Genomic DNA, 26,033 nt, shown 5'->3' with positions numbered 1-26,033 from the left:
TACAACAAGGTGTTAACTCAGTGGAATTGATGATATGATGGTTCTTTAATACACATATACTTAGTATTTAGCATGGTGATGTCATGGTTCTCTAGTTCACACATGCAGAGTGTGCTATAATGATGTAATAATCGTACCAAAGTATTTAAGGGCTGATAAGAATTGGAAATGAAACATTCCATTTTTGACCATCCTCATGGTGGCTGTCCTGTCTCCTGCACTTCTCCACTAAGACCAAGGACTCGGGCTGATCGCCAGGTCCTCCAGAAAGCTAGCCCAAACATTACAAATAGGCAATGAGAAAATGAAACTATCAATTAGAGAATTCTAGAAAATCATCAAAAAACGTACTAGAAAGAATTCACAGCTTTAGCAAAGATGCAGGATATAAAATAACCCCACACAAATCATCAGGATTTCTATATATTATTTGCAAAGCCCATCAGCATTTTATACAACTAGAAAAAATAATAACACAATCATCTAGAAGAACAAAAGGAAATTAATGAAAAAAAAATACAAAGGATGGTGGCTTAACAGCACCGAACCTAAAACTATATTATAAAACATCAGTAATCAAAACCATTTGGTATTGGCTAAGATTTAGAGTGGTGGATCAGTGAAATAGATGACACAATAGTCCAGGCCTATAGCAATCTGATTTTGATAATTCCCCCAAATTCCAGCTTTTGCAATAAGAACTCATTATTTGACAAGAATTGCTGAGAAAACTGGAAACTAATGTCACAAACTTGGAATAGACCTACATCTCATACCCCATATCAAAATAAAATTGAAATGAATATATGATTGAACATAAGGGTTGATACTATAAACAAATAAGGAGAACAAAGGATAGTTTACCTACAAAGCTGGGGAAAACATTACAGCCAGTACTTCTGATAAAGGTCTGATTTAAATATATAAAGACCTCTGTTAAATTTATAAGAATACAAGTCATTCCCCAATTGTTAAATGGTCAAAGTATATCAACAGACAATTTTGAGATGGCAAAATTAAAGCCATTTATAGTCATATGAAAAAATTCTCTAAATCATTATCAATTGGAGAAATGCAAATTAAATCAACTCTGAGGTACTACCTCACACCTCTCAGATTGACTAATATAACAGGAAAAAATATTATGATAAATGTTGAAGGGAATGTGAGAAAACTGGAACACCAATGCTGTTAGTAGAGTTGTGAAATGATCCAACAATTCTGAAGAGCAACTTGGAACCATGTTCAAAAGTCTATAAAATTGTGCATACCCTTTTACCCAGTATTGCCACTACTAGGTCTGTATTCCAAGGAAATCATAAAGAAGGGAAAATGACCCCACGTGCATAAATGTTTGTAATAGATTTTTTTTGTAGTATTGGAATTGGAAAATAGAATTGGAAAATGAGTAGATGCAACTGGGGAATGGCTGAACAAGTTATGGTATATGAAGTAATGGAATATTATTTTTTATAAAAAATGATGAACATGCTGATTAAAACAACAAAACAAAACAAAATCTTGAGATATTTACAGGAACTGAAGATGAGCTCAACAAGCAGAACTGGGAATACATTGTACATAGCAACAGCAAGAACGTGCAATAATCAATTATGAAAGTATGAAAGACTTATTTCTTCTCATTGGTTCAGTGATCCAAGACAATCCCAATAGACTTTGGATAGAAAATACCATAAGCATCCAGAAAAAAAAATACTATAGAGATTGAATGTAAATCAACACATGCTATATTCACTTCTTTTTTCTGTTTTTTTTTCCCTTTCCCATGGTCTTTCCCTTTTGTCCTATTTTTCTCTCCCAACATAATTTATAAAGAAATGTATATTAAAAGTAAATAAATAACCAAAGAAAAATTATTCACTGAATAGACATGTGAATGAGGAGAGTAAAATTCTATACCAACAGTTATCTGGGACATGTTTTGCCTATTAAAATAATTTAAAAAATAAAATTAAAATAATGCTATTATATTTTCTACAGTCTACTTTTATTTAAAATAATAAAAATAAAGAAATTTGGCTTTCCTAAAGTTCTAACTCCCAAAATATCCCAGATAGAAAAATATGCTAAAACAATAAAGCTGATAGAAGCAAGACCCATGCAAAACTAAATTAAGCATGTTCTATCCATCTAAAAGATACATAGCAATCACAGGACCAGTTTAAGTTTGTCTTTACTGATTAAGGAAGGACCAAAAATAAAGTCTGAGAATTGGACTCATTCATTCTATCTGCCTTCATTAAAGAGTTTTAGTTAGAGCTGGCCAAGAGGAAAAGAAGACAAGGACAGAAACCTGAATAAAGGCAGGGGCTGTTTTAATTTTATCTTTGTATACCTAGTACTCAGCAAAATGTCTGTGTAATAAATAATAAAAATAAGCAAATAAAATAAAATAAAATAAATGTATATTGAATTTAATTTAATTGAAAATGGACAAAGTCAGTTTCCCTTTTTAAATATTAGACTGGAAGTCAAAATAGATAACTTGGCAACATCTTAAGAAAAGCATCTAATTAAAATTGAAAAAAACTGGCCTACTAAGTTTTCTACCTTTCTGACTGGATATAGGTAAAATTCTGGGAAACCAATATAGCCTGAAGCTTTTGAAGACTAATGTTACCAGTGAAAAATGAAAATGTTTGAAATTAAAGTCCCTGTGAGCACAGCTCCAAAGGATTCTGACACTAAGCAGAAAGAGACATGTTAATACTGCAACTAGGCTGGGAGGTCTTTAAAAGCTTAGCTCTAAAGCAATAACGTAACAGTTGATAAAGTGGTAGAAGGTATTTCATGATACTCTGACATTTATATTTCTTTTAAATATTTGAACTATTTTTCTTATTTTATTTTCTTCTTATAGCATTCAATTGACTTGTTTTATTGATTACTCTAAATAAGCTATTTTTAATAAGTCACTATACTCACAATGCCATCACTAACCTAATATATAACCCATCCATATTTGAAAAAGGAGAAGGTTTGACAAAATGACCTCTAGGCCCTTTTCCAACTCTAATCATAAATGACAAATTATCTATACTTCAGGAATACTTAAATTATTGGTGTTGTGCTCCATAAGTAAATACCACTTACTAACCATGGCAGGTACCTAAATCATTGAGCAGAATTGTAGAGAGGAAATATACACACACAGAGACACACAGAAGTTAAGTACTTCACACATATTTGCAGAATGAAGTGGTTTGCAATTAAAGCAAAAAATTTTTTCAATAAAATAGGCAGAGATTTCTCTGATAAAATCTCTAATTTTTTGTGTATGTGTTTTCATCAACTCAGCCAGTCAGCTAACTAAAATTTATTCATAAATTATTATATAACAAATATAATATATATCAATTATGTATCATATGTATATATACCATATATATGCCATATGTGTGTATGTATAAAATGTATAAATATATATATATATATATATATATATATATATATGTCACTGAAAGGATATACTTGAATCTAGGACAGCAGGGTGCTAGTAGTTAAGTACCTACTGGTGTGAGATGGTGGTTTTCTAAGCATATACTTGATATAATGTAATCTAGTTGGCTTATGTTTAGGGTAATGTGGTGATGTGATGTTCTACAGCTGCACATGCCTATTGTGGTGTGGTGATGTAGTCCTATTGGGATATTTAAGGAGAGTCCCAGAGAAAGGGGGCTCTCTTGGCCATTGCGATCTCAGCCAACGAGAAAACTTTAGGCTCCAGACTCCATCTTCTACCAGCCATGTGTCTGCTTTCCTGCCTCCTTCACTTCAGCCCCCACTAAGCCCAAGGCCATCAGCCTGAGGCTCACCAGAAAGCTAGCCCAGACATTACATATATATATATATATATATATATATATATATATATATATATATAATGAAATATATATATATATATATTATGAAAGAATTCTTTCTTGTCACCATATATATTTTATTTCTTGAGATAACTCATTATCAAAAACGAGGAAGCTGGCTGTTGTAGTTGTAGGTATCAAGGTGAGATTCTAATCCTATAATGACCTTGAATCTCAGTTAGAGGCTGCCCACATTCCTATCCTCCCCACTCCCAGTCCTGACACTTTCAAGTTCTTTAGCCACAATAATAGTATTGTATTATACTGTACTAAAAGAAATTGATAGTTTGATTGAAGAGATAAAATGCATAGGGCAAAGCTCAAATACCAACACAAGAGATATCACAAAAAATACATGAATTTTAAGTGTAAATATATAAGAAATCAAGATATGACTACAGTAGTCCTATAAGACTTCAGATAGGAAATGAGAGGTGACCTGGATCTTCAAGAATGTATAGGATTTATGTTATAAAAGAGAGTGAGTAGTATGTGAAAAAATAGCACAGAGTAATAGAAAGTATATTTTAGTCACCCAGGTTCCCCAGTATATAGGTGTGATTCTTGAGATCTCACTTTCATTCTTCATATGCAATCTGTTGCCAAAGCCTGTCCATTTTATCTTCTCAAAATATCTTATATATTTTACCTTTTTTTTCTTCTGGGGCTGTCACTACTCTGGTATAGACCCTTATAACCTCAAACTTACCATAACTCCCTGTCTCACATCTTTTTCTTCTCTATTCTATGATTCACTCAGCTATTCTAGTTATCTTCTAAATTTTATATCTGACCTCCTGAGTCTAACATAGTATCTGGCAAAAATAAATGTTTAAGAAATGATATTTTGTTGATTGGTTAAACGCAAGTATCACAACTTGATCATTTCTAAAACAGAACTCATTATCTTTCCCCCTAAATCCTCCCCTCTTTAAATCAACCCTTAATATCCAGGGTACCACCCTTATCCTAGTGGCTCAGACATGAAGGAATGGTATTATTTTCATCTCCTCAATTATATCATTCCACTTATCCAATTTATTATCAAGTCTTGTCATTTATACATTTTTAAAATCTCTTGCATATATTTTCATTTTTCCATGAATTCAGCCACATTACAGTCACAAGTATAGACATGTCCTCATGATCTTGACTACTGCAATGACTAAGTCTCTTGTCTCAAATCTCTCTCCATTCTAGCTAATCCTCCATTCAGATGTCAAAATGATTTTCCCCAAAACCAGTTTATCATATCATTTTCTGACCCTCTGACATGGCCTTCTCCCATCCTATCCACTCAGTAAACTATAGTGATTCCCTATTAACTCCAGAATAAAATGTCTTTTATTTGGCATTCCTACCTTTCCAATATTATTAGAGTTTGCTAAGCTCCATGCACTCAATGATCCAGTTTCACTGGACCATTTACTGCTTTGCACATAACAAATTTACAAATTCCTGGCTTTACATTGGCTGGCTTTCATGTTCATAATGCTTTTTCCCCTCAACTCTTTCTTTTAATTAACCTCTGTTTTCCTTTAAAATTAAGGTTCTTTTGTAAAAAAAAAAAAAAAAAAATCTTTTTGTACCATCCCTATTTATCTGAGCTTATCTTCCATCTACTCCATATGTATCTCACATCTACATAATTAATATTAATATGCATTTCCCTTTAAAATGCAAGCTCTTTGAGGGGGAAAATTATATGTATATATATATATATATATTTTATGTGTGCATATGTGTTAACATAATATATGTGCCCACTTGGCCTTAAAGTTCAGAATTAGGAGCAAAAGGGTAGAAATTACATAAAAGCAAACTTAAACTTTGCAAAGTGGATACAGTACTGGATCTGGAATCAGGAATTCTCATCCTTGTCAATTCAAACCTAGTTTGAGACACTTTACACCTGTGTGACCTTGAGTAAGTCTCTTAACCCTGTTTTCCTCAGTTTCTTATCTATAAAATGAACTGTAGAAAAATGTCAAAATATTTAATACTTTTGCCAGGAAAATCCCAAATGGGTACACAAAGAGGTGGGCACTACTGAAAGGAGGACTCAACAACAAAATGATTTCAATTCTAGGAGAATAGATTGTGTTGCCTCTAATAACAGTGGACTCCTCATCATTCAAAATCATGAAGCAAAGACCAGAAGATACCTTATTAGGTATTTTTTATTTTTATTTTTAATAAACTGTTTAATTTTTTCTCATTTTATATATATGCACACACATATATATTAACTTTTTAAATATGTATTTCTTTATGAATCATGTTCGTAGAGAAAAATCAGAACAAAAGAGAAAAACGATGAGAGAGAGAGAAGGGAAAAAAAGAAGTGAACATATCATGCATTGATTTACATTCAATACCCATAGCTCTCTTTCAGGATGCAGATGGTGTTTTCTATCCAAAGTTTATTGGGATTGCTTTGGATCACTGAATCTCTGAGAAGAACCCAGTCTTTCATAGTTGATCACTGTACAATCATGCTGTTACGGTATACAATGTATTTCTAGTTCTGCTTATTTTGTTCAGAATCAGTTTCTGTAAATCTTTCCAAGCCTTTTTAAAATCAGATTGTTCATCATTTTTATATAACAATAATATTCCATTACTTTTATATTCAGCTACTTTCCAATTGATGGGCATCTGCTCATTTTCCAATTCTTTGTTACCATGAAAAAAAGTTGCTACAAACATTTTTGGTACATCTGGATCCTTTTTCCTCTTTTATGATTTCCTTGGAACAAGCACAGATTTATAGCCCTTTTTCTACAGTTCCAAATTGCTCTCTAAAATGACTGGATCATTTCATAACTCCACCAACCATGCATCAGTGTCCTAGTTCTCCCACATTCCCTCCAACAGTTATCATTATCTTTTCCTGTCATCTTAGCCAATCTGACAGCTGCGAGGTAGTATCTCAGAGTTTTTTTAATCTGCATTTCTCTAATCAATAGTGATTTAGAACATTTTTTCACATGAACAGAGATGGCTTTAATTTCATCATCTGAAAATTATTCTTTTTTTTTTTTTTTTTTTGGATGAGGCAATTGGAATTAAGTGACTTGTTCAGGGTTACACAGCTAGGAAGTGTTAAGTGTCTGAGGCCAGATTTGTACTCAGGTCCTCCTGACTTCAGGGCTGATACTCTATATATACTGTATCACCTAGCTGCCCCTAATTGTTCATATCTTTTGACTATTTATCAATTGGGATTTGATAGAGTTCTTTATATATTTTAGGTATGAGATCTTTATTAGAAATACTGGCTTGAACATTGTTTCCCAGTTTTGTATTTCCTTTTTAATCTTGTTTCTGTTGATTCTGTTTGTGCAAAACCTTTTTAATTTAATGTAATCAAAGTTGTCCATTTTACATATCATACTGTTTTCTAGTTCTTTGGTCAGAAATTTCCCCATTTTCCAAAGATCTTATAGGTAAATTATCCCTTTCTCTGCTAATTTGTTTATGGTATCATCCTTTACAACCAAATCATGTACCCATTTTGAACTAATTTTGGTATGTGGTAGGAGATATAGGTCTATGCCAAGTTTCTGACATATTAATTTCCATTTTCACAGTAAGAAAGACTAATGTCAATTGGAAATTAAATAATCTAATTCTAAATAATAAGTGTGCCAAACAATAAATCACAGAGACAATCCATAATTTCATTCAAGTGAATGACAATATTGAAACAATATACAAAACCTATGAGATACAGCCAAAGCAAAAGTTCTTAGAAGAAATGTTATCTCTCTCATTACATGAGTAAAATGGATAAAAAGGAGATCAATGAATTGGGAATGTAACTAAAAAAGCTAGAAAAAGAACAAATTAAAAACCCTCAATTAAATACCAAATTAAAAATTATTAAACTCAAAGGAGAGATTAATAAATTTGAAGCCAAAAAACTATTGAACTAGTTAATAAAACTAAGCATTGATTTTATAAAAAAAAATAGATAAACTATTTTTGGTTAATTTGATTATTAGGTATTTTTTAGTGTACATTTCTGTTTCAGTAGCTTTCTCCTCAGGGATTCTCTGACTATCTCTATATTCAATGGAACTAAATTTAGAAAAATAGTTCAGGATCAGATAACAAAGTGTTTTGAATGCTTGATTAGGGAGCTTGAACTTTATCCTCAAGGCAGTTAGGAAAAATTCTAGAATTTGATCAAAGAGATAGGAACAAGAATATTTTTATAGTGCTTCAACATTTATGAAGCGTTTTACAATTCTCATTTTTTCTCACAACAACTCAGGGAAATACATGCTATTATTTTTCCCATTTTACAGATGAAAACCTGAGACAAACAGAGATTAAGCATCATTTCTTACTAGTAAATGTGTCTGAGATTGGATTTGAAATCGGGTCTTTCTCACTCCAGGTTCGATACCTAATTCATTGAAAGACCTAAGATAAAAGTAATATGTAGGGACAATGAATAGATGTCTATGAACCTCATGTATGTATTGAAGACTAGAGAAATAAGAGGAAGAAAGATCAATGAAAAACTAGCATATTAATTCAGTTGGAAGGAGGCAAAGGCATTCAATCAACTAATTTTTTTTTTCCTGTGACTCAAGTTGTGTTACTATGCAGTTAAGGCCTCTTTGGCTACTGAAATATCACATTTCTGTGAAAAAAAAAAAAAAGGATTAGGAGATCCCTAATACAGAGAGAAGACTTGTTAGCTTTTAGTTCCCACTGAGAGCTTGCTCTTCTAATCACAGTGACTGTCCTTACCAAGAACTGCTAATTAGACAGAAACTTTATTGCCAAATATGAAATAGATACAATGGAAACAACCCACCCAGATATCATTTTTGCAGATTCTAGATAAACTTGTTATCTCTTTAGACAATGAGACTTCCATCTGTTGTTTTGCCAGAAGTTTGGTAGATAATCTGTTTTCTGAGTTAGGAAATTTGCCTCCAGAATCACCATCCATATCCTTGATACAGTAAAATCAAAACCTGTATGATAATCAATAAGGTCTTCTATAAGAGGAAGGAGGAGAGAACCCTTATCCACTTCCTTACTTACTTATTAAAATTTTCCAGCTAGAAAAGTAATCTTAATTTTTTTAACCTTCCCTAAAACATATTTATTGCAGCTGCCTCTAATTACTTGCTGCTCTAACAGTGGAATAACATGACAGACAATATTATCCCTTAAGGAATATCAAAACTCTTCTGCCAAAGTCTTTTCCCCATAATGAAGTACTGTCATTTTTTTTAAATGCTTGTTTTTGTTGTTTTTTTTTTTAACAAGGGACATTAATGTTCAAACTATTTTGCCAATATAAACTTTTAATCTTAACTTAAATTAAAAATTTAATCTTTAATCTTTAAACTTAAATCTTAAAAGTAATTCTTTTTTAAGAAAGAAAAATAATTTTATTCAAACTGGGATATGTTATACTATGAAAATTTGGTTTAAAGAGTTAACTGTTGCATTTATTTTCCACGTATGGAAAATTAGAAGTTCCAACTCCAGGATCTCTAAAGTTCCTTTTGTCTATAAGACTCCATGAATTAGTGGTATTACATTGGCACAACCATACCAGAAAATTTTCATTTTCTTCTGCACTATGGAATTCTTTTTCCAGTGTCAAAGAAACTCTTCAATGACATCTTTTAACTTCACACACGCTAAAGTATAGCACTATTAATTAAGTTATAATAAAAGTGATCAGTAAAAATTCTTACATTTTTGGTTACCTCTAAATTTTGTTACCTCTAAAATAGGATAGTGACACTAAAGATTTAATGGAAATTTGATTGCTTTAGATTTGAAAAGAATATTAAAGTTCATATAGTCCAGTTCCCTCATTGTATAGCTGAGAAAAGTGATTCTTGAAATATGATGTGACAAATAATACATAAGGAGTAAGGAGAGCTAGGATTTGAATCTTAATGATTTTTTCTCTTTATCATGCTGAGACTCAAAGATAAATATACAAAAATATATTCTAAAAAGAACATGTTAACTACTAGAAAAGGCATTGAAAGACAGAAGTTAGCGCCAAAAGGAAGACAGGTATTGATGGACGAACTCTGTCCATTCATCCATGTATTTACTTATGTTTAAGAGCTAGTGGAAAACTAGCTATTAAATGATATATAAATCCAGAAATCTGAGATTATATTGCAAATGTTTTGTGTCTGTGTGTGTGTGTGAAGTGAATTAAGCTCCTCTTTCTTCCACTGTTTGTATATAAATAAAAAGTAGGTCACCCTAAAATGAGTTTAAAAGATGTGACTTTGTGTTTCTTAACACCCATAAGCAAAGTCAAAAATCATTTACTCATTACTTAGGTCAGGCACTATACTAAATACTAGGTAGGGATACAAATATAAGTAAAAAGACAATCCTTACCCACAAAGAGCTTAAATTCCAATGGAGAAATAAAACACATAAAAGGAATCTGAAATTCAGAACAAATATAGTTACAAGAAGACATGGAGAAGTTTAGACTGTGTCTAGCACAGTACATGACACCCAGCAAAAATTTAATAAATATTTGTTGACTGAGTGTGCATAGCCACTATAAATTTATATTATTCAACTCTAACTGCACCCTTACTACTGCTAGGCAATTTTATTATATCTCCCTTATCCACTCAGTTCCCCACTTTCAAAAAGGTCTCTCTCTCTCTCTCTCTCTCTCTCTCTCTCTCTCTCTCTCTCTCTCTCTCTTTCCTGCCCCCCCCCCAATATTTAAGACTTTTATCTATATTTTTTTGTGAATTCCTGGGATAGGTGAAGGTGCTTACTATTTGTGTTCTTAATAGACTTTATGGTATACTTTTTATAACTTAGCTTATTGTATATGAAAAAGCTGAATGTATATCATTTTATGTTTCTGTTACATACAAGTCTTGACAATGGCTATTTATCCGCTCGTGTTTTCATATATAAACAACTAAACTAAATTTATTTGAATGATGGTGAATCTAATTGAGGAAGTTCTTACAATGTTTCAAGACTGCTTGGTGCAATCAGCACAATGTCATCTAGTAATTAAGTGGATAAATGTCATTCAGGAATGTATAAATCCCTTGAATGAAAGGATTATTTTAATTTTGTTTCATTATGTTCTTGATTTCCCATCATAAAACATAGAATCTTAAATAGGCTTGCTTAATAGCAATTAATAAATGTTAATGGTGGGCTTGGAGTCAGGAAAGATCTGAGTTCAAATCTAGCTTCAGACACTTACTAGTGATTGAAACTGGACAAATTATTTAACTCCTTTTTGCTTCATTTCTTCATCTATAAAATGGGGATATTACAAAATCTTTGCCGAGAAAATCCCATGGACAAAGTGTGGTCATGTAGATTTAGACATAATTGAATGACTGAACAAAAACTGAAATGTCATATAACAAATCTGGAGGGAAAACTAGTGGAATGCTATAGATTTTTGAACTCAACATTTAAATCACTGAGTTAAATGAATATTGAGATAACATATTCATCATTCTTTCAGAAAACACAAAGCTAGAAAACAGACATAATGGAGAAGAAATCAAAAATCAGAAAAAAACCTGGTAAAGCTGATATGTGTAAAGTCAAGGAAGCCTAGATATTGAACTGGGGGGAAAAAATATCCTAGAAGCTGTGTAACTTGATTTGCTTACTTTTCACATGATGAAACTTAGGCCCAAAGGCCATACAGGGTCATAAAAGTAGTAAATGGCAGAGGGGGGATTCGAACATAAAGTTTTCTGACTATAAATTAATTATACTTAATAGTGTACAAGATTGTTACTCTATTCTTGGTAGTGCTACATTGAATTAAACAAAATTCTTTATGCACACAGGAACAAAGACATGTGGCTACAAAATGATGTATACATGGGGAGAACCTGTAAGTTTTAATCAATTAAAAGTTTAATATGAATTATCACCATTTTTGTATTAATTTTAAAAGGGGGATGTAATAGAACAGGCTAGGCAAAGGAAAATTAGGAATAATGAAATTCAATAATGAGCTCAATAATAATTCAATAAACTGGAAAACTAAATTACTTAGGAAGGATTTATTTAATTAAAACAGGAAAACTAGAAAGCAGGCTGGAAGAAATTAGAGTTCAGCCAATATATTACATTATATTTCACAATAAATATCTAAATGGATATTTGACCTAAATATTAAACATAATACATACCAGGAAAAAATATAGAAGAAAAGTAGATCATCTGTCTCTCCTAGCTATAAATAGATTAGACATGCAAGAGGTAGAGAAATTATAAAAGATATATTGATAAATAAATTATATATTTATTGCTTATTAATTATTTCAGAATCTCTATGAAAGCAATTAGATATAATATTTGATACAATTCTCCCCAACTCCACCCCTGTACCAATTTAGATACTTCCCTTCTTATCCTAGGTGCGTTGATTTTGCTTTTGCAGAAGCTTTTCAATTTTATGTAATCTAAGGTATAACAGAATAAGATATTACAATATAATATGACATGATATGACATATTATAACATATTACTATGGCTAGGTCTCTTAGGTCTATGTGTTTACTACACAGGTTGTGCTGAGAACTGCAAAGGACAAAAGAAACAAACCAGGATCCTCAAAGCCATTTCTGAGGTCCAGAATACTCAGTACAGAGAAGGGGAATTGACTGCCTTTTTATTTTGCTTAATTTAAATGAACAGAACTTTCACTCCCTATGCAGAAGTGGAAGGAGAGAGAGAGAGAGAGAGTGAGAGAGAGAGAGAGAGAGAGAGAGAGAGAGAGAGAGAGAGACTATTCTATTCTTGTAATTTAAAGCAGAGGTTTGTATTGACTATGTAGCTGATTGAGAAAGACTGTTCTCACCCACATTTAGGGAAAATGCATGTTGACTTTTTTCTAGAAGCAAGTAGCTGTGATCTCCCTCATAGTTGTTTCCTTATTAGGTGATTTGAAAAATTGGCAAAGGTGAAAAAAGACGAGTATACTAAATGTTGGAAGAATTGTAAGAAGATAGGCACATTATTGCATTATTATTGGAATTGTAAATCAATACAGTTTGGAATGCAATTTGGAATTATGGAAATAAAAGTGAATAAAATGTCTATATCTATACATTCCATTATAAGGTTCATACCTGAAGGAGTTCGCTGATAAAATGAAAGTCCCCATGTAAACCAAAATATTTGTAACACTACTTTCTATGATAGTAAAGAATTGGAAACAAAATAAATGATCATTTATACAGGAATGTATAAACAAATTGTGGTGCAAATTGTAATGTAATACTACTGCTACAAGCAGTAATGACTATGATAGATACAAAGAATGGAATTGATGCAGAATGAAGTAACTAGAACCCTCTTCCTTTTCTCTGCCTGCAAAAAAACACAAAACAACAACAGCAACATACACAATTATAATGGCAATGAAAAGAATGACAAAGAAAAAAAGGAAATGTTGCAAAACTAGAAAGAACAAGAATGACTGGAGGGGAAAAAAAGATATGACAAAATATTCCACTTTGCTTCCTTGTGGTGGGTGGGAGTTGCACAAGTGTTATAGATTGCTATTGGTGGTGGTGATCTTTCCTTCTCTAAAATGATCATAACATCAGGAAGTGATGCTATGACATAAAAGTGAATTGTATTTAAGTGAAGGAGGGCTATGCAAAGTCACTAGCCTCACTCTTTTTTCCAGAGTCACCTGGGAATAGTGATAAAAAATAAATAAGGAAGATTGGAGATAGCTTTGATCATGGCCTTTTTAAGTAAAGTTTTTAAACAAGTCACAATTTGACTGAGGCAATGCACATTTAATGATTAAGACAATATAAGAAATGAAGTAAAGAATGGACAATTAGGGAAGATCTCAGGATTTCTGGCTAAAACCAAAACAATTGCTATGATATTCACTCTGAGGCAATCAGGGCCCAAAGAAAGAACAAGTAGGGTTAGGATTAGTGGTATTTGGGGATTTTTAATTTTTTTCTAGCAGTATCCTTTCTTTGTGATTCCCAACACCCCCCACCCCCTCCAGTTAATGTAATTACCCTTTAACTCACAAATCCTGGTCCCTTTGTATTCCAATAGAAGATCCAGGCCTGCCCCAGCCCTTATCTGGATCTGAGCCAACTCAGGGCTATACCCAAAAACCCCTCTAGCTAAATCTCCCATTATAAAAGGGAGAAGCTGGGAGTCCCTCTTTGCAGAGGTCCCAAACATGCTAGCCATGTCAGGACTTTCTGTCCACTGGACACTTATCTCTACTTTCACCTATACTTTAACCTTGCTTCCAAATCCCATAATAAACTTCTTTTATCAATCTAGCTTTTCAGTCCGATAAAAGCTTTTATTGGGAACTCAAGCTGCTATGAGACCTCATTTACCACTATATCCTTGCACCGAATGCAATGGGGTTGCAGGGGATCTCCATTTGACTCCCTGTATCCCCTAAACCCTAATTTCATTTAGGTACCCCAAATCTAGACCTCATCAAAAAGAAAGAAAAAAATCAATAGAATTTTATTTTTAAAATATGAATGACCATTTTTATTCTATTTTATTAGAAGCAGCATTTCCAAGTTCAGACAAGTACTTTGTTAACAAATCATACGTGTCCATTCTAAAATTTTAAAAGAGATGCTAGAATGCAAGAGAATCTGGAAATGCAGAGAAATGTGATCAAGACAATGAAAGGTTATATAGAATTGAATTATGTAAAATGCATAAAGGAAATAAGAATATGAAATCAATATGGTAACAACAAAAAGTGCTGGTGAACTTTGATCAAGGCAGTGATCAAGTAAAGTTTTAAAGAACTGATTATAATGAATCTTACACATCGTATGAGAAAGAGAAGATAAATAAATATATAGAACAAAAGACAAGTTTTTGGACATAATCTTTGTAGGAATTTGTTGTGTTTGAATACATTCTTATAATACAATGGTTCTGTATTTTTTTTTTCCTTTTCTAATATATGAGAGTAGTTGGGTGAAAGTTTAAAAAAATAAATTAAAAAAGTAGAAGGAATACAATTACTTTTTAAAAATATCTGAATTTTTGTTATGTGATAGAATACATGTGGTTGGCTTAAGCCCAGAAATAGTACTAAGGTCAATCAGAAGAAGTAGCAGAGAAATTGATTTTCACTCAATTGGTAAAATGGGAAAAAAAATCCTGCCTCCAGTTTCAGAGGACCTGGGTTTTAATTTCTATTTTGCCGTTTCTTTCTTCTTTTCTTGTTTCTCTCTCTGTATAAAATGAAAGCTTTGACTAAATGACCTGTAAGATACTTTTCAGATCCAATTCTGCAATTGCTATTACATATCATTGAAAACAGCAACAATTTCCTATGTAGTACAGGCCAAAAAATGAGACATGTTGCTTTGTGTGCTAATGTTTTCACTACCATTGGAGTGTCTTCAGGAGGCTTTTAGATATTCCTGGAAATGTTGGAGATGAAATTCATGATTTAGATAGAATATAAATTACATGAATTTTGAAATTTCTTATGAAACTGATATGAATTTTAGTTGCAAAGACAAAACAATAAAATGTTCCACATCTGATATTTGTCACATTAATTAAACTGAAAAAACAATATTAAAAAAAAGAAAAGAAATAAAACCCACTGATAGCAAGGAGAGAAATAGATCGCTCATGCATTCTTGGTGACAAGATAAATTAGTTTAATCTTTCTGAAAATCACTACAATCAAAGAGAAATTTAAAAGGAGGCAGAACCAAGATGGGAAAGAAAGGCCAGGAAGTTGCCAGAGCTCCTCCCCACTTTTCTTCAAAAACAACATTAAAATCAAAAATGCAGGGGGGCAAAAATATAGGGATTGGGGATTCAATGTAATGGTTCTTAGTTATCTCCCAGAGTTCTTTCGCTGGGTGTAGCTGGTTCAGTTCATTACTGCTCCACTGGAACTGATTTGGTTCATCTCATTGCTGAGGATGGCCAGGTCCATCAGAATTGGTCATCATATAGTATTGTTGTTGAAGTATATAATGATCTCTTGGCCCTGCTCGTTTCACTCAGGATCAGTGTGTAAATCTCTCCAGGCCTTTCTGAAATCCTCCTGTTGGTCATTTCTTACCGAACAATAATATTCCATAATATTAATATACCACAATTTATTCAGCCATTCTCCAATTGATGGGCATCTACTCAGATTCCAGTTTCTGGCCACTACAAAGAGGGCTACCACAAACATTTGTGCACATACAGGTCTCTTTCCCTTCTTTATGATCTCTTTGGGAGATAAGCCCAGTAGTAACACTGTTGGATCAAAGGGTATGCACAGTTTGATATCTTTTTGAGCATAATTCCAACTTGCCCTCCAGAATGATTGGATGTATTCACAATTCCACCAACAATGTACAAAGAAAAGAAATTAAATTAGAGTATGGAATGAGGGAAAATTATCAATCTTTTCAGATATGACTGTATACTTAGAAAATCAAATATAAAAGTAGTTGGAACAATTAACAATTTAGCAAAATTGTATTATGCAAAAAAAACATAAATCATTGACTTTTTAATGTATTAGGAACAAAACCCAGTAGCAAGATATAGAAAGAAAATTGCCACTTAAATTAACTGCAGATAATATAAAATATTGGCGAGTCTACCTGCTAAGATAACCCATGAAATAAATAACACAATTACAGAACTTTTTCACAAAATAAAGTCAAGTCTAAGCAATGGGAAAAATATCAGTTGTGGGTAGTCTAATATAACTAAAATGACAATTTTACCTAAATTAGTATACTTATTTATTGCCATTCAAATCAAACTGCCAAAACATTGTCTTATAGAGCTAGAAAAAAATTAACAAAATTCATCAAGAAAAAACATAAGGTCACAAAAATATGAAGGGAATTTTTTTTTTTTAATTGCAGAGGGGGGAATTACGTGGCACAGTGGATAGAGCATGAGTCCTGAAGTCAGGAGGATCTGAGTTCAAATCTGGCCTCAGACACTTAACACTTCCTAGCTGTGTTACCCTGAGCAAGTCACTTAACCCCAATTGCATTAGCAAACAAACAAACAAACAAAATTGCAAAAGCAGATGGCCTATACATGACAATACTAAAACTGTAGTGTAAAGCAGCAGTTATCAAAAACCATTTGGCACTGGCTAAGAAATTGAGTGGTAGATGAGTGAATTAGTGGATCAGTTGAATAGGTTAAATACATAAGACACAATATCAATAACTATAGTAATTCATTATTTGATAAACCAAGAGGCTCCAGCTGCTGAGAAAAGAAATCACTAATTGACAAAAATTGACAGGAAAACTGGAAAATAATATGGCATAAACTAGGCACAAACCAATATCTCATACCTATATCAAGATAAGGTCTAAATGTATTCATGATTTAAACATAAACGGTGCTACTAAAAAAAAATCAGGAGAGCAAAGAATGTCAGGGTTTTAGCAAAAGGAAGAATTCATGAAGAAACAAGAAAAAGAAATGAAATGTAAAATGGATAATTCTGATTACATTAAGTTAAAAAAAGTTTATACAAACAAAACCAATATAGCCAAGATTAGAAGGGCAGCAGAAATCTGGGAGACAATTTTTACAGCCAGTGTTTCTGATTAGGCCTCATTTTTAAAATATTTGGAGAATTGAGTCAAATTTATAAGAAGACAAGTTGTTCACCAATTGATAAATGGTCAAATGATATGATTGGGGAGTTTTCAGAGGAAAAAATTAAAATTATCTGTATTCATATAAAAATGCTCTAAATCACTATTATTTAGAGAAATGCAAGTTAAGACAACTCTGAAGTACCACCTCATACCTATCAGATTAGCTAAGATAAGAGAAAAAGATAATGATAAATGTTGGAGGGGCTATGGGAAAAATGGGACATTCATGCATTGTTAGTGGAATTGTAAACTGATCTAACCATTCTGAAGAACAATTTGGAACTATGCCCAAAGGGCTATAAAATTATGCATACCCTTTGATCTAGCAGTGCCATTATTGAATCTGTATGCCAGATATCATAGAAGAAGGTAAAGGACTCACATGTGCAACAATATTTGTAGCAGCTCTTTTTGTGATGACAAGGGATTGTAAATTGAGTCATTGCTCTTCAATTGGGGAATGGCTGAATAAATTGTGGTATATGAATATAGTGGAATATTATTTTTATAAGAAATGATGAGCAGGCAGATTCCAGAGAAGCCTGGAAATCCTTACATGATCTAATTTTTCAGTGAAGTGAGGGAACAAATTTATATAATAACATCAAGACTATGACAAACTTAGCTCTTTTCAGCAATATGGTGATCAAAAAGAACTCCAGTAGACTTGGGATGGAAAATACCATCTGTGTCCAGAGAAAGCACTATGGAAACTAAATGCAAATCAAAGCTATTATTTTAATCTTTTTTTTTTTTCTTTTTGTTTTGTTTTTTTCATTCTCATCATTTTTTCTTGTTTTGATTTTTCTTTCACAGCATAATTAATATGGAAATATGTTTAAAAGTATTATATATAGATAACCTGTACCAGATTGCTTGCTGTCTTGGGAAAGAATGATGGAAAGAGGAAGAAAAAAAGATTCTCGGACTTAAAATCTTACAAAAGTGAATGTTGAAAACTATTCTTATATATAATTTTAAAAATACTATTAAATGAAATTTTTAAAAAGGATTTTAGAAATTAAGTAAAAGAGAAGAAAAAGTGGGAGAAGAAATGAGAGTTATTCACAAGAATTATGAAAAAAAATGAGTCAACAGCTTCAAAAGGAAGCAGAAAAAATTGTTTGAAGGAAACAACTCCATAAAAATATAGAATTGTCAAAGAGGAAAAAATATTCACTGAAGAAAATGAATCCTTTAAAACAGGATTGGCCAAATGAAAAAGGAGTTACAAAAGCAACTGAAGAAAATAATTCCTTACAAATTAGAATTGGGCAAGTGGAAGCCAATAATTCCATAAGACATCAAGAATAAGTCAAATAAAATAAAAAAGGAAAAAAAAATATGTCACTGACAAAACACTTAACTTGGAAAATAGATCCAGGAGACATAATTTTAGAATCATTAAACAACTGAAAACCATGACCAAAAAAAAAAAAAAAAAAAAGTGGAGGATCTGCAGTAGACAATACATTTCAAGAAATTATCATGAAAAACTGCCCTAGGACCAGAGAGTAAAATAATCATTGAAAGAATTAATTGATCACCTCTTTAAAAAGATACTAAAATTAATACTTCAAGGATTATTACAGCCAAATTCTAGAACTTTCAAGTCAAGAAGAAAATACTGCAAAGGATGTGAGTATAAGTTGACTTTGATGGCATGATACAAAAATAAAAAAGGATAATGGGCTGAGGCTTGAGTTGATGCACTGAGGTCCCAAGCACGTGAGGCTAAATAGTAATTGGACTATACTCTATTAATATATATGCTTGGAGAAAGAATGGCCTCTCTGCAAGTCCTGATGTGGTGTATAGGAAATGACGATTTTGGTGGGTGGAGGCAGAGGGGCAGGAAGAGAGGCAGAGAGAGTCTGCTGGCTGAGTTATGTTCTGGTGGCTGCTGGTCTCGTGGCTTCTGGTCTGGCTAGTTTCTTGACTCAGCTGCACACATTGCTATTGCCTATTCCCTTCTACCTCTGATCTTTCTTCATCTCTACTGAGACTAAAGATTGACGAGTTTCCCTTAACCTGAATTCCTGACTCTGGCTGATTTTAAAATACGCGGTCATCACAAAAAAGGAATAAAGAAATAGTTTATAGTAGGAGAATAGGAAAAAGGGAGGCTGAAATTATATCACATGAAAAGGCATGAAAGACTATTACAGTAGAAGGAAAGAAGGTAGTAGATGAGCATTTTTTGAACCTTATTCTCATTAGATTTGGTTCAAAGAAAAAAAAATAAATACTTTTTGTTGGGCATACAAAACTGTTATACCCTATAGAGAAGTAGGAGTGGAAAGGGAAAAGAAAATGGTGGTGGGGGAAGGATGCTGATAGAAGGAAAAGTAAAAGAAAGGGCAAAAGCAGGAGGGAAAATGGGAAAGAAAAGGGAACTTTTTTTGAAGGAAGGACTGAAAGTGGTAGTCAGAAACAAAATACTGATGAGCAGGGACAGGATAAAGAGTTAATAGTCACAACTATGAATGTGAAATAGGATGGCTCTTTTCCCATAAAATGAAAGCAAATAAATGAGTGGATTAAAAGCAATATGATGTTTACAAGAAACATATATGAAGCAGAGAGAAAGAGTAAAGATAAAATAATCAAGGAAAATATATTATGCTTCAGCAAAATAAGTTTAAAAAAATAAATAAACACTCCAGGTTAACAGAAGAGGAAATAAAATACTTAAATGATTCCATTTTAGGAAAAGAAATGAAACAAGCCATCAAGAAACTCCGTAAGAATAAATCTCTGGGGCCAGATGGATTTACAAGTAAATATAACAAACATTTAAAGAAAATTAATTCCAGTATTATGTAAATAATTTGGAAAAATAAGTGAAGACAGAGTCCTATCAAATTCCTTTTGTGAAACAAACATGATGCTGATACTAAGCCAAGAAGAATGAAAACAGAAAGAAAATTACAGACTAATTGACCTAATACATTTTTATGCAAAAATTTTGAAAAAAAAATATTAGCAAAGAGATGGGAGCAAAGTATAGTGGGATCTATAAAAGGGATTCAAGGCTGGCCCAATATTAGGAAAATGGTTAGAATAATTGGCCACATCAGTAAAAAACCCAAGAAAAATCATACAAATATGTCAATAAATGCAGTAAAAGTTTGACAAAATATAGCAACCATTCCTATTAAAAACACTGGCGAGCAAAAGAATAAATGGATTTTTTCTTAAAATGATAAGTAGTATCTATCTAAAACCATCTGTAAGCATTATCTGTAACGGAGAAAAGCTAGATGTCTTCCTAATATGATTAGGAGTGGAATAAGGATATTCAGTCACCACTGTAATTTAATATTGTGCTAGAAAATTTCATTTCAGCAAAAAAAGAAGAAAAAGAAATTAAAGGATTTAGAATAGACAATGCAGAAACAAAACTGACTCTTAGAAGATGACATGATGGTATACTTAGAGAATGAATTAAAAAAACTTCTTGAAATAATTAAGTTTAGCAAAGTTTCAAAATATACAACAAGCCAACATTAATCATTAGTATTTCAATATATTGCTAATAAAGCTCGGAAAGAAGAGACAGAAAGAAAAATTCCATTCAAATTATCTTTAGACAATATAAAATACTTGGGCGTCTACCTGCCAATTCATACAGATCACAATTCAAACACACTTTTCACACAAATAAAGCAAGACCTAAACAATGGGGGAAACATCAATTGCTCTTTGGTAAACTGAGCTAACATAATAAAAATGACAGCAATTCTATTTAAATTAATTTACTTATTCAGCTTCTTACAAATCCAACTACCATAGACATTTTATCTAGTCAGGAATAATAACAATTAAAATTCATATGCAATCATGGAAACATATTTCCACTTTAGTCATGTTGTGAAAGAAAAAAGAACTAAAAGAAAAAGCAACAAAAAAAAAGTGAAAAAATATGCTTCAATATGCATCTAGACTACATATTTCTTTCTCTGGTTGTGTATAGTATCTTATTTTTTAAGTGTATGTTCTTTTTAAAAAAAATAAAGCTTTTTTTAAATTTTCAAAACATATGCATAGATAATTTTCAGCATTCCCTCTTGCAAAACTTTTATCTTCCAAAATTTTCTCCCTCCTAATCACTGTGACCTCTCCTAAATAGCAAGTAATCCAGTCTATGTTAAACATATGCAATTCTTCCATACATATTAGCACAAATATGCTGCACAAGAAAAATCAGAAAAGGAAAAAATGAGAAAAAAGTTAAGTGCAAGCAAACAACAACAAAAAGAGTGAAAATACTAAGTTGTGATCCACGCTCAGTCTCCAAAGTCCTCTCTCTGGGTGCAGAAATTCTCTTCATCACAAGATCTGAATTAAGGAATTTTGGAAGATAAAAGTTCTCCTGCCTCCTTTACTCCTCCACTAAGACCAAGGACTCATTGAAGAGCTCCACATCCAATGTATAGCATTTTCTATCATATATCTTTTAGAGTTGATTTGGATAAATGTATTTATGAGAACATCTAAGTCAGTCATAGTTGATCATCAAACAATGTTATTGTATATAATGGTTTTCTTCACTTTATTTAGCATCAGATCATGTAAGTTGTAATGTTTGGGCTTGCTAGGATCAGCCCGAGTCCTTGGTCTTAGTGGAGGAGTAAAGGAGGCAGGACAACCACCACAAGTCTGGTCCAAGATGGAATGTCTCATTTCCAGTCCTTCTAAGCCCATATATACCTTAGTACAATTACATCATTACAGCATACTGAATATGTGTGAACTAGAGAACCATTACATCACCATACTAAGATATTGTTGGCAATCTCTTCTGGAATGAAGGGTCTTACTTGAAACAGGTATATATAAATCCATGATCATGGGAAGTATTACACAAGTACATAGTAATACAACACAGGCTAGTAGTGATGTAATGAACAACATGAATCAACATAGTGATGTAACAAACAATATGAATTTACATGTCCATAAGTCCTAGAAGTAGGGTAAACAAATAACAATCATACATATATCTCCTTCAGCAGCCAAGAGATAGTCCCAAACCAATCTGTTGTCCATTACTTCACATATCAGGGAATCCAATGATTCATGCAAGTTTTGAAGTCCTGCAATAATTTTATCAACAATTTTTGATGTTCATGTGCCAATTGCTATAACTGCCATGCTCTGTCAGTAGTGGGCACAATCAGCGAGGGAACCACCTGATGTTTCTTGGCTTTTGTTCTTTGTTTCAAATGTCTTTTCCGTCTCTCTCCGATGGACAAGGTGAATAGGGCTCGTAGGCACTCATCTGATTCCTTCTCCATCTGTAGAGATACAAGCAAACCCTCTTCCCCAAGCAGTTAACCTATCTGGTCCCTTCCATTCACCATTTCCTGGATCTCTTCTCATCACCTGACAATTATCTAAACACATTGGAGCTGCTCTCATGGGACACTGCCCTTCTGGTGGATTATAAAAACTGTCTGCCGCAGCCAGTGCATCTTAATCAAAAAATTTATAGTAGAAAGAGCTAAATTTAAACGTTCTCTGAGGTTACCTGTGATTTCTCCTTTCTTTTATTTTTGGAGAAGCATCTTGATGTATCTGTCTCCTCTCTACTATTGCCTGTCCTTAAGGATTAAAAGGTATGCCAGTGGTGTGTAAAATCTTATACTTTGCACAAAAGTGTGCAAAATGTTTAGAAGTATATGAAGGTCCCGAATCTGTTTTTATGGCTTGTGGCACACTCATGATTGCAAAAGCTTGTATAAGGAATTCAGTGACCACTCGGTCTATCCCTTTTGCTGCTGGTTTTGCAAAAATAAATCCTGAAAAGGTGTCTACTACAACATGGATAAAAGACAGATGAACAAAAGATTTATAATGGGTCACATCCATTTGCCAAATTTCTCATTGGTATTGCAAAAATAAATCTTGAAAAGGTGTCTACTACAACATGGAAAAAAGACAGATGACCAAAAGATTTATAATGGGTCACATCAATTTGCCAAATTTCCCATTGGTATTGCAAAAGTAAATTCTGAAAAGATGTCTACGATAATATGGATAAAAGACAGATGACTAAAAGATTTATAATGGGTCACATCCTTTTGCCAAATTTCATTGGGTCTCAACCACGAGGGTTCTTCCTAGGAGGGAGCGTAGGAGCATGGAAAGGAAAGCAAGCTGTACAAGCTTTTACTATGCTCATGGTTTCTACTTTTGTTATCCCAAACTGGAAATGTAAAGCTCAAGCAGCCTGATAATATTTAGAATGAGATTCTTGGGCTGTCTGAAATAAAGGAGTATTGGCTAATATGGTTAGAAGGCTATCTGCCTTTGAATTTCCATAAAAATAGGATCTGGAATTCCACTATGATAGTGGACATACAAGATAAAAATCTTAGCTGGATGCTTTCTCACTTGCTCTTGAATTTCAAATATTAAAAACTGCAAATTTTATTTGGGTTGTGGCAATTCTTTGCACCACACCTACTGAATAGGCTGAATCAAATATTATATTTATATCCCCTGGATAATAAGTAAGAGCTAGCATGATTGCATACAATTCATTCTGCTGAGTGGAGTGAAAAGGAGTTCTGACTATTCTCTTTATAATTGTCAAGAGAATATAAAGCACAAATGTTATGTTTGGATGCATCTGTAAAGATTTGTATTTTAAGAGGAACCTTAGAAACTTTTTCTTCAAAACTTCATTGCCAATTATGTAATAGTCTGGTTATCTTTAATGAAGACCCATGTGTAAAATTTTGAGCTGTGGCCAATAAAATTTGCAGCATACATTAATTTGTGCATTGGTATAAAAGGTGGATATCTTGTCAGGTCTTATTCCAGATAATTGTACTTCTTTCTTAATGGCCTTTAAGAAGATTCTAGCCACAAGCACTAGGTAAGGAGTAAGGTTTTGTTCTGGTTGTACTTGGAAGGTCATCCACTCCATTTCACTGTGTCCTTGATGAAAGACTGCTGTGGGTGCCTCTTTTGTAGCAAAAACTGATATTTCTAAGGGTTTCTGAGTAACTCTTTCAACTACGTTGGATAAAGCCAGTTCAACCTCTCTCACAGCCTCTTGAGCTTCTTTTGTAAGCTAGCATGGTGAGTTTAAAGCAGTGTCTCCCCTTAAAATGTCTTATAATATTTGTAATTGATAAGTGGTTAAGCCTAACACTGGACGTGGATTGGATATCTCCTATCAATTTCTGAAAGTCATTTAAAAGTGTTCAACTTCTCTGTTATTAAAGAAAGTTTTGTACTGTAAGCACCTTAGGATATACTTTATATCCTAAATATTGAAAAGGAGTATGTCTTTGTTTTTTGTTTTTTGTTTTTTTTTTTTTTTTCTGGAGCTATATGGAATTTGTAGTTCCTTAGTGTTTCTAAGGTCATTTGTAGGCATTCTTCTAACATTTGATTCTCAGTTGCACACCCCAAGATATCATCCATGTAATGTTATAACATAACTTTTGGAAATGCTTTTCTTACTGGAATAAGAACAGCAGCAACATACATTTGACACATAGTAGGGCTATTTTTCATTCCCTGTGGCAAAACTGTCCATTCATATCTTTTATAAGGCTCAGCTAAGTTAACGCTGGGCACTGAAAAAACAAACCTTTTCATATCCGCCTTATCTAGAGGGATAGAATAGAAACAACCCTTAATGTGTATAACCCAAAGAGGCTATTCTCTAGGCAGTTGAATAGGAGATATAAATCCAGGCTGAAGAGTTCCCATAGTTTCCATCTGTTCATTTACTTTACTTAAATTGGTCAACATCCTCCATTTTCTAAATTTCTTTTTTACAACAAACACTGGGGAATTCCAAGGACTTAGAGAAGATTGTAAGTGTCTTTGGTCAAGTTACTCCTGTACTATATCTAATAAGGCCTGAATTTTATTGCTAACTAAGGGCCACTGTTCTATCCACACTGGTGTATTAGTTTTCCATTGACTAGAAACAGGTAAAAGTTTTGGCAGGCCTTCCACAGCAGCCCTGCCTAAAAAATCGAAGTACTCATTTGTATTCCTAATTGGTGTAAAATATCTCTTCCCCACAGATTGATGGGGATTTTTTCAACTATAAAAGGAGTAAAAACTCCTATTTTGCTTTCAAAAGTCCCTCTCAAAGGGGTAGCACTAACTTTAGCTGCTGTTGATCCTCCTATGCCAGACATGTAGGTGTCTGCCTTAATCTTTGGCCAATGACTGGGCCAGTTGGCACCTCTAATGACTGTATGATCTTCACCTGTATCTACCAGTCCTTCTCATGGCATTCCATTTATAAAGATAGTGAGCATAGGTTGGTCAACTATAACAGCTGCTGTCCAGAATGTTCCTGGATTCTATTGTTAATAGTAAAAACCTAGGCAAATATCACCAAATTGCCCATTAGGAGTCTGTATCAGTAAACCTGATGCTACTACTTCTCCTGCATGATAAATCACCATTGTCTACCTGTATTAGTGACTGAGATAATAGCTA

The sequence above is a fragment of the Sarcophilus harrisii genome, chromosome 1 (genome assembly GCF_902635505.1).
Source record: "Sarcophilus harrisii chromosome 1, mSarHar1.11, whole genome shotgun sequence".
Taxonomy (NCBI): Eukaryota; Metazoa; Chordata; class Mammalia; order Dasyuromorphia; family Dasyuridae; genus Sarcophilus; species Sarcophilus harrisii.
Note: the sequence above shows the minus strand (reverse complement) of the source record.